The sequence below is a fragment of the Fringilla coelebs genome (assembly GCF_963513975.1).
Source record: "Fringilla coelebs genome assembly, chromosome: 3".
NCBI classification, from domain to species: domain Eukaryota; kingdom Metazoa; phylum Chordata; class Aves; order Passeriformes; family Fringillidae; genus Fringilla; species Fringilla coelebs.
In genome coordinates, this window is record NC_140030.1 from 14,635,190 (window position 1) to 14,651,840 (window position 16,651).

Here is a 16,651-nt window from a genome sequence, read left to right on the forward strand (position 1 = left end):
ATCTAGATAAACCACTTCTTTCATACAGGTACACCAGACTATGTCCTAATTCCACTGGAAAAGCCAGTAATTGTACCCCTTGTAGCATGGTTTTGGTTGTTTGTTTTTCTGGGGATTTTTTTCATAGCTCAGCTCCTCCCTTTAAAATTTCATCTTTCTTTACTGCAATTTTCAAAACAAAACACTGAAAATCATAGGAACCAAATGCCCTTTTTCCTTTTGCAATACCTGCTGTCTCATCAGGTGCCACAACATTAATGAATATTAGATATCCACACATATAAAAATTACTAAGGGATGCAAGTGCTATCCAACATGCTCTAAAAACAGACAGTTGATTTAGGCTGCATGCTGTAAGGGTAATTAAAAAGTAAAACACACTTCCTCTGGAAGATATGAAATTTCCAATGCAGAACATTTGAAAATAGGACAAACATTTGCTGGGACTGGTTTGAGAACAGGCAACTGCAACCTTTGGGAAAGACATTGTTGCTCTGCCTGTGCCCAAGGCAGCAAATCAACCCATATCCCATCACAGACCTGACATTACAATCTGGACATCTCTACTGAATCTATTTAAATTTCAACATCTGCTTCTGGTAATTTAAAAATCTGCTTCTTTTAGGCACAGGCCCATAAGCACTCTCCCAGCAAGTCCAAGGCACAGCTGAGGAGCTAAGATGCATTGGGCATTACTCCCAAGGCCAGCTGAGAAGCAGTCACCTTCTTTTAAAGCTTTACAGAGCTTTGTAGAATAGATGGTGCTAGCTGGTCTGGTCACCAAGAATGAGCTTTGGTAACATTTAGGTCTCTTTCAGCCCCTTTTCTAAGGCTCTATGGTTATGACTGTGGGCTGGCTTTGTAAGCCAGCAGAGGAAGATTTACAGCAATGCTAAACATAGCACAAACAAAAAAACCCACAAAAAATACAGACACGTATTTCAGTTACACTTTTAATACCTGATATGATTATGAGACCCTGGTCCATGGCTGAAGTGATGGGCATAAGCACAAAACAAATCAACTTTCCTCCTAAGAGCTTCCATACATGCTGTGAAATGGTGAAGGGAAGTTAATAACTGATGGGCCAGTGTTCAGTTAAAATACATCACTGCACCTCTGCTGCTGCCACTGAAACTATGACAATTTGACAAACCTGGTCTGGTTCCCTGACCTGCCCTTGGTTTCTGTTTTGAAGATGTAAAGCTTGAGGGACTGTACTATATTTAAGAATCAGACTGTGGTCCCTTCAAGAAAATTATTCATTTACAAAAAATAGTAAGTAAATTATAATACTTCAAAGTCAGTGCTTATGAACACTCTTTTACTGCATATCAAGTATTTCTAGTCTTGACTCTGAAACAATTCAGTTTTGCAGTGCTGAACACTTAATCCCTGTACTGCAACTCATGGAATTTTACTATTGACATATTCTTTACCATGAAAAAAGTTTCAGAGGTTATGTTCTAAAAAAGATTAATGATAAAAAGGTAAGGGAGATAAGAAAATATTTCAGATGAAGATTCTCTAGATTAATATTTTCAAAATTAAGCTTAGCCCTTCATGTCTGCAACAACCATAGTAATGTTGACTTCTTAACTATAAAAGCTCTTAATAACTATCATTCTATCATTTTTAAAATATGTACTTTTGTCTAGTAGTAAGCTGTCAACACACTGTAAAGTCACTAATGCTGTTTGATTGTCACATTCAAATCTTTTAGTATTTTAAGACATTTCAGGTCATTAAAAACTCTCAAAAGCGTTTTTCTTACATATTTATGAGTTCCTACATTAATCCAACCTAATGTCACTGCCATAAATTCTCACCCCACCTTTCTGAGTAAGTGCCCAGGCAGAACTCCAAAGTTGTGCATTTTCCAGAGTAAAATCAGAGCCTGGATTTACTTTCTCTAGAGGAGTCATGAAGACATTACACAGGACTCTGGGAGATTTCCGTTTAGAGCTTCACTTTCCTACAAGATCCCCTCATAACTTTGGGCAAGTTACTGAAGCTTTTATCTCAGAGGGTGTGGCTCCCATTGGTTGCAAGCAGAGTCTACCACTGTTGCTATATCCCAATTGCAGCAGGCCAAGCTCACCCAAGTGAGACATAGACAAACACGCTCCTTGTATATTCTTTTTACCTGGGAAAGGAAACCTGGACACATGACCTGAAAGAGAGCCATAAGCAGGCATGACCCCAATGTGGACAAGTTGCTGAGGGAGAACTCCAGAGCACTCTGCTGAGCAGTGTGACTTTGGTTGTTCTGTAAATAGGAGGGCAAACTCCGTCCAAATCCAATTACACTCACATTTGTTCCAGACTTCCCCATGGTCGCAGCTGCATGGGCCAGACCACATTCCTGCAGGTGATCTGACAGTACATCTGGTCAGTTGGGAGACAGGTGCAGCTCACTTTTATGTCCCACATCAGAAAGCAAAATTCAGCCTGTGGCTGGCTCTACACCAGAGTAAGAGCATTGTGCTTCCTGCCAGTCAAACCTCCAAAAATATTTCAGGGTTGGGATTATTCTGGGCTTAATTCTATTAGGAACTATTTGACTTCTATTCCAAGTTACCCAAGACCAGTGCCAAAAATTTTGACTTCTTACAACAGCCAGAGAGTCAAATAGATCAAATGTCAAACTTATCTTCCAAGCTGCCTGTCCCTCCAAGAATACACTCACTCACAGTCATGGACTTTGAATATGACATGACTATTCCTCTGGTTTTGGAATTGCACTGTATTTCAAATAGTTAAAACTTTACTTGGGGCAATACTTCATTAAGTCCCTGTAAAGGACAGAGTATTTTCTTGAGAACAGCTAAAATCAAAAATTCAAACTGCAGACTCAAAACTTGCCTGTAGCGAATCCCCATGTTAAAACAAAGGGAAAACTGGTCAAAAGCCCCAGAGTCAGGGTATCAAACTGGTACCCAAGAGTCCAGGAAAATTATTTCAAGGCCAGCTGAAGGGTACAACCACAGCCCCCACACCAACCTCCCAGACGCACATTCCCCACTCTCCTAAATCTTGCCCTTCTGTCAGCACTGAATAGTAACACCACTAAAGCCAGAAAAAATAATTTCTAGCTAGATCAATGAGATGATCTGACTCACCACATACCCATACAATTGCACTACCAAACAAAGAGAGAAACTAAGAGTCAGCAGTGCACAGTACAAGGGATACCTCTGGAAATTCCAGGCAGTCCTGAAATCATATCTCAAGACTTGCCTACTCCATTCCCAAAGAACTCCTGGGAGACCTTCCACATTTCCCTTGGTCTCGCTGTACCTTGACTTCCCAACTGTACAGTGCTTCCCTCCTCATGGAAACACTTTGAGGGAATGTACAGAAGGACTGGACCCCTTTGGCCTGACCCTGCATAAAGGAGTTCAAACTTTACAAGAAATTTAAAAGTGCATACTGATGCTTGAAACCAAGAACTTTTTGAAGTAGCTGAGAATATATGGTAAGTCATGTATTGTGCTGCCCTGTGCTACTGTTCTGATGTCAGTGAGGGAACATAAATCAGAGTGGAAAAACAGCAGTTCTACTCTATACAGACACTTCACATGACTTGGGATGCTTTCTCTCAACAGGACTGGAAAACAAATTTGTTCATTAGACTCTATGTTCTCTGCATTTTTAGAGTTTAAATAAAGCTTTTACTGTATTTCAACTGGTTTTGATGACTGCTGTGTGTACACATATGTCCACAGATAAACAAATTGTACATCTGCACACACTCAGGTATGGAAAAGGGTTAAAGACTAAAACTTGCCCAACTCCCTTACAAACAGGCCCCACTGCATCAGGTAAACAGATTATCAGGTAGTCTGTATCTGCCTTAGTGACCTGGAGCTATAAGAAAAGCAGAAATCATCCAAAACCACTAGAAGCTATTTCCATGACTTTATGCCTAAAATCGTAACGTATTTCTATTGAACATTTTCCACCTGATTGCCTTCACCGTCTCCCCAGTTTTTCTCCAGTTCTCTTCATGGAAGCAGGTTCATTTCACTGCAATAGGAGTTCACCCATCTAACTTCTTACAGTGCGCTGATGACAACAAAACCTTATGTGTGTACACTCAGCATTTACCAGTGTTTGCTTCCTGAGACGGCAGAGGCAGGGACACAGATAAAGCTATCCAGAAAATAAACCCTTTATAGACACCCTCCAGACTAGGAGCTAAATTAGAGGTCAAAAGATGTATCAAGGCTTATGACTTTACGTGTGAAAAGAAAAATTATCTGCTAGAGGGTCTGCAACATCAAGGCTGGGATACTACCTCTACGCAATTCCTCTATTTGACAGGGATAACAATATTGCAGTGTTTTGTCTCGCCCCACAAGACACATTTGCTTTTAGTTTTGCTTCTTGAAGGTATATTTGCTTCTTGAAGAGGAGATATTCTAATCAATAGAAAAATAAAAACTGGGGGGGATGGGGGGGTGTTTAAAAAACCCCAAAATATCTCTGAAAGTTTCCTTTCCCGTGTAGCCATTGCATTGCTGCTAGCCAGGCTCTGCTATGTCATTAAATCCCTCTGTCCTGTTACTGCTGTCGTTATTCAGGCTCAGGGAAAGTATTAGTGAAGCAGGGGCATAATGCAGCGATTTGCATCAGCAGCTGCCAGGCAAAGAGAAGCAAAATTCCTGAAGCCAAAGGGGAAGCAGAATCAGTACATAGAAGGGCACTGGCCACCACCAGCTCACAGAGCTCGGCAGGGGACGGACCCAAAACAGAGATCCCCAGGCAGGGCGCCTCCCTCTGAGGGGACACCTGGAAAGCATCACATCTTCCCTCTAATCCCGTGCACAAAGCCGTGTCCAGCCGCGATGCGCCCAGCAACCCAGGCACAGCTGTCACTGCCCAGAGCCAGGCAGCTCTGCAAGGAAAGGCGGGCAGGGGATGCGGGCAGGGGACGCGGGCAGCCGCCCGGAGCCCCGCCAGGACGCCCAGGCCGGACGGACCCGCTGCCTTCAGCAGCTCCCGGCCTCGCCTTCTCTGCCCGCGGGCAGCCGGCGGAGGAAGGGCCTCCCTCCTCCCGCAGAGGCCGCCAGAGCCCCGGCACCCACCTCTGCCTCGGGCCGGCTCCCGCAGCTCCGCTCGCCACCGCTTCTGTGCGCGCCGCGGCCGCGGGACGCTGCGGGGCCGCTGGGGCCGCCCGGCGGTGCCGCCCCGGAGGAGGGGCCGGGAGGAGGCAGCGCGGGGCCCGGGGAAGGCGCGGCGGAGCGGGGACACAGCGCGGGCCCGGCCAGCCCCGCCCGCCGGGGCCGGAGCTGCCGCAGCCGCCGCGGGCCGGGGCGGGGCCGTGGCCGTGGCGCGCTCGTGTGGGGTGATCCCGCGGCCGAGGCGCGGTGGTGTGGGGTGATCCCGGGGCTGCCGGCGAGACGGGTTCGTAGGTGGGAAAAACGGAGAGTGGGAGAAGGAATCGCTCGGCCCAGGCTGAGCAAAGGCAGGACCGCGATAGGCGTCGCTTGGGCTGCCAGAGCCTGGCATTCATCGCCATCGGGAACACGTCTGTCAGCGTCAGACGCTTTATCGCTTTAAATAAATGCGATGAAATAAAGCTTTTCCACCTGATAGCGATTTCCTTGTATGTAAGCCATATTGTAAGCTCTCTTTGCACTGACCGCCCTACACAGCTAAAAATGGAATAGGATGTCCATGTTACAAACAAACTGATGAAGGAATCTTCCAGGCCTTTTTGAAGTCTTGTTTACAGAACTCAGGATAGGGTGGTGCTATGTCCATTACAAATAAACAGGAAACGGAGTAACACGGAGGAATAAAAGATGACAAAGATTGCACAGAAAAAAAAAAAAGGCAAAAAAACAAACCAAGAAAACCTGATCAAAAAGTCATTATTGAAGCACTCTGTTAGTTTTTAAGCCTGAAAGTAAGTTTTTGAGAGTTGGATTTCCAGCAGCTCTGTTTTGTAGTCCTCAAAATGTGCACGCAGCTGAAGCTTGGGAGGAGTAATTAGAGTAATTAAGCCTTCCATTTCTCTTAAATTTTTGGTTACACTCCAAAGCAATCTCAGTGGAATCTTCTCTAGATTATCACCAGATTGTAATCTTTCAAATCGTTTTTCTGTGACACATCTTCCTTCTATAGCTCTCTTAGTTCTCGCTCCATGTTGGCCAGTCTTTGTACAGCTCGCGGCTAAGACAGTTGACACCACTGAGTGATAGGACCCAGTGCAAACTCACAGACTCCAGTCCCAGCCTCTTGTTCTCTCCTCCATTCCTGTTTACACTGCTTCACTAATGAGTACACTTCAGTTTAGAACAAAAAAGTCAGTGAAGACAGTTCTTGCCCAGGCATGACAAGGAAAGGTGAATACTTACTCCCCAAGAGAAAGTAATACACTACTGCAGTTTCATTTCCCAGGCATTTCACATCTAATCTCCTGCCAGCGGGCAGTAAATAGGCAATGAGAAATGTTGGTAAATAATCCCATGCCTGTTAATACAAGAAGCTTTATTCGTGTTGACTGTGGATCCTACCAGTGCTCTGCCCACCACATTTCTGTGGAATACAATCCCATATTGTGTTCCCTCTAAGGGAGTGGAAATCTCAGGTCATCACCATCCATGTTAGGTGGGAGGACTCCTCTAACATATTGGTCCACTATGGTCATTTACTACTATGCTGAAATCAAAATACCATCATAACATACTGAATCAAAAACCCTATCTTTCTACAGTCTCAACAACACCCACCCTTCCATGCTTCTTTCAGAAATCCAGAAGCTAGGTTCTCATTTTTGGAAGTACTATGTTGTGTTTAGTACTATATTGTGTTTAGATATATTGTATCCAACCATCTGCTGCTTGATGTAAAATAGCCCAAAGAATAATGCTCTACATTTAAAACTATTAGATGTGCAAGGTCATGTTTTCTCTTCCTACAGAGCAGAATAAATACAGCCACAATAAACACAAGATACTGTGGGAAGTGCCAAATGCTTGCACAGCAACAGTGAGCTTCCCTTAACAACAGAGCACCATCCTTCTGTGCTTTTTCACTCTATTCTTATTCATGGTGTGACCAGTGTGCAGAGTGGTGTTCCGCAGATTACTTCCCTGCCAACTCATTCTGAAACCCTTACTTGTGCTGCACTTCAGCTCATAACTGCTCTCAATTAGTTCTATCTAGAGGACCAAGCACTGGTACATAACCAGTACTTTGATATTGTCCAGGCCTTAGCATGGTCATGGCTCTGGATTTGACTCAGCCCAGTGCGGAGTTTGGAGGATAGTACAGTCAGGGATGGTTCCAAAAAAATAATCTGGAGTTACCCACAGACTAGCTGGCAGAGGGAGTATAGCCCTAGCAAGAGCAAAGTACCTGACACTGTCATTTCCAAAACGCACTTAGGAATGATGAAGTTCTGAAATACTTTTGTTTTCTTCCTGAAAGGTTTTGCCTCTGACAGGTTTCTTTCTGGAGGGATTATGTTGGTCAAACAATCTTGTTTACCAAGATTTGATCTAAAACTGTCCCCAAAATTTTGAGGGACCTACTCATGGACTTTTTTCTTTCCATTCCTTTGATGATCAATGTACATTAATTCATTATTACCTAACTCTGATTCTTGTTTCAAAGACCTTATAAGTTATGTATTCATTCTGTGTTTGTATAGATCTGGCACAGTGGAGTTCTAGCCTATGATCTGGGCTCATAGTTACTATGAAAAGACACTTATGAAGAAAGTTGAGTTGTGTAGTCTTCTAAATTAATAAAACTGGGTTTAAAAAGAGTTGACAAGCACAGAAGAGTTTAATAAAATCCAAGAACAGATTCCTAGAAAAAAATACGTAAGTCCATGCAAGGGGGAAAAAAGCCTTCACTTCTATCTTAGGACGCTAGATTTTACTAGCAAAGATGTTGCCAGTGAGCAAAATAACCATTCAAACCATTGTGCATTAGCAGCAATGTCTGGCTTTTCCCCCACTAAAACTAGGGTTGATGTCCAAGCACACAGGGCCTGGGCTATGAATGACTGTCATTGTTAATGAATGCCCAATGTGCAGGTAATAATTATTCAGTAAATAGAAAAGATGCGCTTTTAGCTTTTAATTTATAATTAACTCATAAGCAAAGATAGCTCTGGAGTTGTGCTGACATTCTTTATATAAGTAATAAACTTAGAGTAGCTCACGCAGTGTAAATTAAGAGTTGATCTAGTTTTATTCCAGTGTAAACATCAAAAAGCAGCTTGACTGACTCTGTAACTACCTGATTAAACATCTCACCATCCTAACAAAGGAATTTCTCTCCTAACATGAGTAGATAATTTTATACAGTACGTACAGCTGCCTCTGATAAGCTACTGAATTCCCCCCCCCCCCCCCCTTTCTTTTTCTCTTCCTTTTTCCTTCAAGTACAATTATCTAGTACTTCAAGTCATCCTTTATTTGAAGGCACAGTTGTTCAGGCTGTCGCAGCTTGTGAATACTGGCATTTAATCTGCCTCTAAGGCCTTGATTGGAGACCAGTTTTTAAAAGTATATGTAGATGTTACTTAGTTGCAGAGATCTCTAAAACATTTCCTCCCTCCCCCCTTTGACTTCAGCATGTTACCAGTTTTCACTGTGCTGCTGCTTTTGCTTTGAATCTGTCCCTGAGGTCCTTGCACTTTGACAGCTTTAGCTTTGGGATTTTGCTTTCTGTATCATCACAGTTCCTGAGTATTGTAATCATTTGCTGACAGTTGCACAATGAATACACTTCTGACATAATTTCTTATCTTTCTTCTTTGACCTCTGTGTTAAGAGGTGAGATGATGACATGGAGGACTATGATGTCATCGGAAGTAGAATAAAGTTTCAGTCAATAATGAGGCATGGCAGTGACCAGAGAAAAGCAAAACTGAGAGGATTATTTTGTCAAATGATCAAATGTGGGATTGCAATTTCTCAGGAACTGTTACAGCTGGAATTAGAGGCAGGGCAGGAAGCATTGATCATGTACCAAAATGCTCATCTGTCATGATAACATCTCTCATGCCATCAGTGTCTGCATTGCATAAGCAAACTTGATTTTGAACCAAGTTCGTTTGGACTTGGTTTTGTGACAGATACACCCTTTCCTCCCCCTCACTGAAAAAAAAAAAGGGGAAAGAGGGATCTCTAGCAAATGAACCACTAGACAAGTCATTTTTTGCTTCTCAGCATATAACAAGTCTTGATGATGACGATTCTCAGAAGAGCCTTTCTTTTTCCTCTAGATCCACATCCAACCATGCTAACCCATGAGAACCTCAATGCTTCCTTTATATCCCAGCAGCCCTTTCCCCAGTCAAAAGTCATTTCTCTACTACAAAATACTTGGCAACTGAGAGACTTCTGTTGACTCCTATGATCCAAATATCATCAAAGCAGAAGAGTGTAGGAGTATTTAAATTAGGAACAAGAGAGGCTAAATTTATCAACCCTGCTGGAGCTACACTTGTACCAGTCTAATCTCAAAGCAATTTAGCTCCAAATCTGTAAACAGCCACAGTTGAGCTCTCTAAATATAATCTTAAAAAAGCTTAGAAAAGTTTGAGCCCTGATAAAGGAAAGCAATTGCAATGTGAGGTTAAGGATATAACAGTGAAATCATCAACATGTTCGTTCTTCAGCCAAGACCACAATTCCTGCATATGCTTGTTCAAACACAGACCTGTATCCTGCTGAGGTAAAATACATACTGGTGTCTAAGTGCACATGCATACAAGAAATAAGATATCATAACAAAGCTCATCCATCCTGTTTGGACAAAATGCTTTCCAGCCCAAAATCTAGCTTTTCATCAGTCTAATATATCTGTGCATGATCAGCAAAGCTTCTGCCCAGAATACTGTTTTCAAAGCACAGCAAACAAAAATCATTGGTAGTATTTGTTCAGAACAAAATAGTACAAAACATGCTTTGAGAACTTCAAACAAAGCTGGTCTGTTTCCCAGGGTATAATCTTTTCTTCACAGTACCTGCAATGCTTGGAAACTAAAATGGCAATCTTAATCCCAAAGAGGAGAAAGATATTTGGAAACCAACTCCTTTGGCTGAGAAGTTTGTTGCTTTTCTCTCAGCCTCATGTCTGAAATTTCCAGATCAGAGTGCCTACCAATATCAAATTATCCTTGCAAATAGGTTCTGAAAGCTATTGCTTGGGGATTGTAAAACTGAACATCTTGATTAGTACACTGTGTTGCTTCCACCTTACCTGCAAACTGTAGGTAGCAAAGAAGTAACAGCTGCACTTATGATAATAAGAGGATTAATAGATATTGTGTGTAAAGCTTTTTCTTCTGGTGGGCTAAGAATTAAGTGCTAATAAAGGTCAGCTTGAAGTTCATTCTATAACTCCACGGAAAAAGTGAAGTATCTAAAATGTGTTTTATAATACAAGTAGCCATACTAGCCATTTCTCTGTGAGAGAAAAAATCTTCACTTCTGTACAGACCCTGTGGCTCCTGGTTAATGCAGGGGCTCTCTGTCCCTGGCTTGGCATTACAAGGAGTAGGTTTGCTTGGCTTTGAAGTGAGATAATTCTGTACTCTCCCAGGTACTGTAATTAGTTCTGGCTGTCATATAAACTGGATGAAAAGGGTTTTACTCTCCCCTCGAAAGGAGGCAGATGAAGGATTGTGAGCAGCCTGTTGGGAGGAGAGGCAGACTGTAGCTATTGTCTCTCTCCCCAGTAAACTGATGGGGAAGGCTTCTGCAGGTACTGCCCCAAAGTTCACATCTTCATCCCTTCATCCAAAGTAAAGAAAGGTTTATTACTTTTGCTGTAAAAAAAAAGTGAGCTAATACAACCCCGTACTACTTAGTGTTTTCCCCTCTCACAATGCTCAATTTTCTGAACATTTGAAGTGACAGAATATAACCAGGTTAGAGCAGTTTTTTGGTTTTTTTTTTTAAACAATTGTGTGTAACATTTAAAAAGGTACTTTTCCCAATTCAGTCTGTGCAGCAGGTATGAATCCTGTGCCAACACCCGAAGGGCTCCTGTTTTCCCTTCTCAGGGCTTTCTGTAACAGTGAGGTACGAGGGAATTCTGGCCCTAAGATTTTTCCACACTGTCTTCTCATTCCTTCTTCTGTGCCAAACTTGAAGACACCTTAATCTGGCAGCGCGGATTTCAGATCTCCCTGATCTTTAACCTCAAGGCTCTGTATTGGGTGAATCAGGGGGAGAGGGGAGATACTGGATTGGGATAATCAGCCTTAGAAGTGTTTTCTGTTTAATTCCATTATTGAGGACTTTAGTGATTATAGTTTGAGCCACTGTGCTTGTTTTGAATTAAAAGTACAATTATCCATTGAATTCTTGTGATAAATTTTTATCAGGCAAAATTTGAGCTAAATGGAACAATGACAATGTTTAAAAACATATTTTGCTTAAGCAAATAATCTTTTCAGTCCTGGTTGCTGTAAAAGCTGGCAATCTTATTGTTGTCGGCTCTTTTGTTCTTAAAAATATATTGTTATATATAAAGTTAATAATCAACATTGTGTGAAAATCCTAGAAACAAGCTGAGGCACAGAATTAAATCCTACACATCACAAGACAATAAATTAATTATTTGCATCTTTAATTATTTGCATCAAGCCTAGGTAATTAATCAGTAAATACTGCATTCTTTCTTTTATCTGAGCACTTCATTCTCCTGATTTAGGCTGAGAACATGTATAAAACTCTAGCTGGAACCTGTAAGTCAGTTATGTTAAAGCAGGAACTTCGTCATTTATTTCTGGTTTTTAGCTTGCAAAATCATTAAAATGGTACTTTATGGCAGTTTCATGTTCAAATTTCTACGAGTGGTAGAAGTGTCCCGGGTAACTCAGTAAATCCTTCCCTCAAAATACTCAGTGTGTCAAAATGAGTGTAGTCTCTCCAGAAGTGTTATAGCACTAAAATCCCTGAACAGAGTAGTGAATGTTATTTTAGCACTATAATTAAACAACGTTTCATCTCCATCAGTCTAAAAATAATTACTTGGAAAATTAAATTTACATTTGCTGTAACAAAGGGTAACAAAGGGTATATTAACCAAAGGAGGAACTGTAGTCTGTGGTTTGAAAGAAAGTTTTTTTCCCTCTGGTTTCTGCCAGTATGTTGAAAGCTGAGCAAAAGTTAAATTTTACTCTAATGAAAACTTCAGAATAAAAGAGTCTTGAAATCTAAAATGCATGACAGTTTTTGCAAGTGAAACACACCTGTCTTAAAAGGGTGTTTATTCTGTCTATATAATCTGGTCACAAAGTATGATGTGTTTTAATGCTCTCAGGAGGCAATGATCCATCAGAAGGAAATGTAATTCAATGTTGAACTGAGAAAGTTGAAACCATTTTAGTTAGTCCAGTATTAAGATACTATAAATAAATGTATTATCAAGCCTGCCTGCTCTACATGTCGCTCTTTAGGTCCTGCCCTTACATAAATGGGTCAATTCTATCTCCATGTATTCCTCTTCACTGTTTGAATAAAGATTACCAGCTCTTGTGCATACATGCAAGAATTGTTTAAAAACATTATGTTTCAGAATTGTTTTGAGAAAACAGGTGCATTCAGGAATTAACACACTGTGAAAATAATTTATCCTTGTTCCATAAATACAGTAGAAGTGTGTGTTAAAACAAGCACTTTGTTTTAATCTATGGAAATAATATGCTTTGGTGAAATTAGGGAAATCCATTTCATTAGGTCCAGCCCGTCCTGGAACAAAAAAACCTTAGTCCTGGTGGCCTGTGTGCTTTCCATATTCCGTTATGCAAATGTGAGAATTCATCAGGTACTTTGCCTCATTCCTGCTACCCTCATTTCATATCTACTTCAGACAAATCTACATGCCATGCACAGTCTCTCAAAGCCAGCAGCTTCTGCCCACAAAACCAACATCAGCTTGTTTTATTATTCACACATCAGCCACATTGTGTTGGTCGTATCATGCACAAAGAGAATTCCCATCCCAGTGAGTTTAGAGTCTGAAAGTATCAGATCTGGTGCTCAGTTCAGACAGAGCAATATAATCCCCTTCAAGCCAGTGAACTCTGTATTACACAAGCAAAGGGTTTGCTCATTGTTCCAAACAGGTGAAGATTTTTTTTTAAAAAAAAAGCAAGACTAGGAACAGGAGAGCAGTGTTTTGTATCAAGCTCTGCCATAGTGCAAGAAGAGACAAAGGACTGGTCAGAAAACAAATAAAATAATCCTATTTAATAGAATAAAAAACAAATTCATACCCACAGGTAGGTCAGAGTCATGTCAAGGTACATGTCTGCTTCTGATGTGAACTCTTCAGACACCGTTTTCCCCATTCCAAGCCCCACACTGCAATTTGGGCATTAACAAAAAGCCTCTCTGCAGTCATCCCAGTGATATCAGACGTCACTCCCCTGCAGCCCTAGATGACAGCCCAGTTCATTCACCCTGCATGTTTTTCATGTTGCTTGCGTGGGATCATGCTTATTGCTTATCTACCTTGTCCAGGTCAGATGTTATTTGTTCTGTGTAATTCTGCTTCCTGTGGCAGATTCAGCCTGTTTTTCTCACTTTTTGTTTCATACTGCTGACTCCTCTCTGCAGATATTGGCACAGCTTAGTGCAAATACCTCTTTTATTTGCACAATCTCTAAGATTTTTCTATCATTAGTGGTTAGAATTAAAAAGTTCCTCCTCCTCTTCTTCATGTATTTATGTACTAGTTTATGAGAAGTTTAGAACAAAAACCATAATACTGATACATTTTTAAAAATTCAAAATTTTGCCCAAACAGCCCATAACCTGATCCTTCTTAAAGTATAATCTTACTACAAGTATGTATTATCCTCTATTCTTTCGAAGTTTCATCACAAGTTCACATGGCATGTTTTGATTACCCAACAGATGTTCTTGTAAATTTCAGAATCTCACCTGAATGCAGATCTGAATGTTCCCAAAGTTTGGAATGAGAAGATCACATCTGTAGTATCACTTCACATGTGTTTAATTTTCACTTTTCATGCTGTCCTTTGCTAACTGGAGTTCCTTCTCTGTTTATTTTACTGGCATTTTGAATTCCCAGATACTTTTCTGTCTGCAAAGCACAGCTGCTGAATTGCATGTCCAAACCCAACTCCTGCCAACAGCAACCAACCCCATTCTAATTTCACACTGCCTGTTTGGCTTATCTAGCTGTCCAGTTTATGTCACATTGCTAATATCAAGCTCAGCATGAAGGTTAGATCCTCAATTTGTTGAAGCTGACATACCTTCCTATATCTGCCAGACCCAACTGAGAGGCTGCCAGGCTCTGCCAACCAGATCCCACACCAACAAGCTACAAGCAAGTCTCCACAGGCTCCTGGACCAGGAAGATTCCTCTGGAAAGCATAAAAATCTCCTACACTGCACTGTGTAGGTTGTCTGGAACCCTCAGGTGGGATTTGCATGAGGTAGCAGTGAAGCTATGCTAACATCACACTCCACCCAGGCTAATACCTCCGTGAAGCCTACGCAGAGCTGGACAGTGACTCCAACAGCTCAGCTAGGTGGATGTGATTGCACAGATCTGCTTGGTGCTGGGTAGAAACGCTGTGGACTTACCTGTGATTTCATCAAGTCAGCCTGTAAATACTCTGCCCCACCATCACTGTAAGAGCAGGTCACTCTGAGGAATAGAATCCTGAGTCACTTAGACAAGCATCAGGTTGTCCCCTGGATCTGTCTCTTTGCCTCCTCCACCAGTCATTCAGCAGTGGCAGTTCTATAACTGGTATGGGAAGTGCTGTTCTCCCCCTCTCAGTCCTTCTCCTGAGTGGTTCTTCTGTCAATCCATGGCTGTGTCCCAAGACTACCACCTCACAGATGTGCGCTCTGCCTTCCAGGAGAGCAGCAGCAGGGATGTCTGGGCATGTTTTCCCTGGCTTGGGACAAGTCTTGCATCTCACATTTGCCACAGGTTTGCTCACTCTGTGCTTATTATCCAGGTCAAGGGCCAAATTTCCAAATTATGTTTTTTTCATCCTTATCCTGCTAGTACTGGCCACATATGAGGGCCACCAGTTTCACAGAGCTACCCAGCCTTTCACAGGAATATTAACATCACATTATAGTGGTGACATGTAGTAACACAGTGTCCAAAGAGTGACACTTGGACACTCTGCACTGGGTACCAAGAAGTGGGCAAGAATAAACCACTCCTCATCCTGCTTTACCAAAGACCACTGGGCTTCAAGCTGGGCCTTTTCTAAAGCACAGGAGTTAAAAAGCAAATGAACAATTAAATTCCTACATTTAGATTGCGTGTCCAGACATTTCGGATCCAGCCAGGATCTTTCATCAATGGAATCTGAAAGAAACAAAGCATAATGAAAAATAAAGTAGTTAATTAACCATACAGAGAAGTTAATATATACAGGCCTCAATCATGGTCCTTGAAACCCAGCTTCAATGAACATCTCTCCTAAGATTCCTTTGTAAGCCACATGGCCTTTGTGTCATCCTCACTTTTTATTTGGACTGAGAAATTTTCTCAATTTTTGTTCCACCACCTCAGATTTCAGGGGTTTTTCAGAAGGATTTAGTCCTCTGCTAGTAGGATCTGTATCATCAGCTGGAGAGAACTTGGAAGCCAGCAAATTCTGTGAGCTCTGAAGAAGCATAGACCACAACAGTGTCTATTTATTCTTTTGCAGGATGGGGATGCCAAAGATCTTTTCATGTGGCATCATTCCTAGATGTATTCATGGTACAGGAAGACCTCTAGTACCCAGTAGGACAGGAAAAGCAGTTCTGCAGAACAAGAGGAGCACACTTCAGCCCCTTTGAAGCAGTTTGGTGCTCAGGGTCTGCATAGCAGAGGCATGAGTATATTCCATGAGTAATTCCTCTGCAGACAGGCAGCACAGGGGCCTCAGCACTGTGACTGTACTTCCAGAGATGGAGCCCACAGTTGAGGTGACAATTACTGTGACAACCTCTTTATGAACGCACAGAAGTAGGAGTGAATGGTGATTTCATTTTTAAAGAAGCTGGAGTTGCAAGACATATTGACATTAATTAATACCCACTAAGTAGGGTAAGCTTTCAGTGTTGCTGGAGATGAAGGGACACATATAAATAAAAGGAAAAGTTATTCAAGAGAAATTCTGAAGTCCATTTTATAATACTTCTTATTCCATAGTGAAATTGCATACTGTAAGGACTAACTCTGCAGGATCAGTAAATACGATGATGATGATGATGATGATATGAACAAATAATTTGAAAGATTTCTCTTTCTTGCCTAGAAAAGTTATGGCCAGATTTGCTGGTGGTGTGTTCTCAAAACACCCATATTCCCTCATATTCAAATCTCAACATTTTTCAAACAAAAATGCTCACCAGGAAAAAAGGTAAAATATTCTGCTCTCTATCATTCTCAAGTTATATAACACCCAAAATACTCTGTGGAAAGAACCACTGATCAAATAGAAAAGGTATAAAATGATACTTTTTCAGATTTTCTTCCATTTGAATAAAGACTATGATACCATTACAAATAAGGAGCAATCAGAAACAGCAAAACAAGCACTACAGAAATAAATTCACCTAGTTCTGGTACGTCCAGTTCTTAAGGGTTCCATTACTGTTAATTACACTGGTAATTACACTCACAC

At 41.5% G+C, this 16,651-nt stretch overlaps 1 protein-coding gene across 2 annotated transcripts in view; it reads right to left on the reverse strand.

Annotated features, from left to right (window-relative positions):
• The window catches only part of LPIN1 (lipin 1), a 58,701-nt gene extending 43,397 nt beyond the window's left edge, over positions 1-15,304 (reverse strand). Inside the window, exon 1 of one of the 2 annotated variants that reach the window (XM_084203505.1) lies at positions 15,286-15,304. The gene's annotated coding sequence lies outside the window, so the exon portion shown is untranslated. Of the gene's footprint in view, positions 1-5,090; positions 5,222-15,285 lie in introns of those variants that run through there. The other variant, XM_084203506.1, reaches the window with a different exon arrangement.
• Between the last annotated feature and the right edge of the window lie 1,347 nt (positions 15,305-16,651).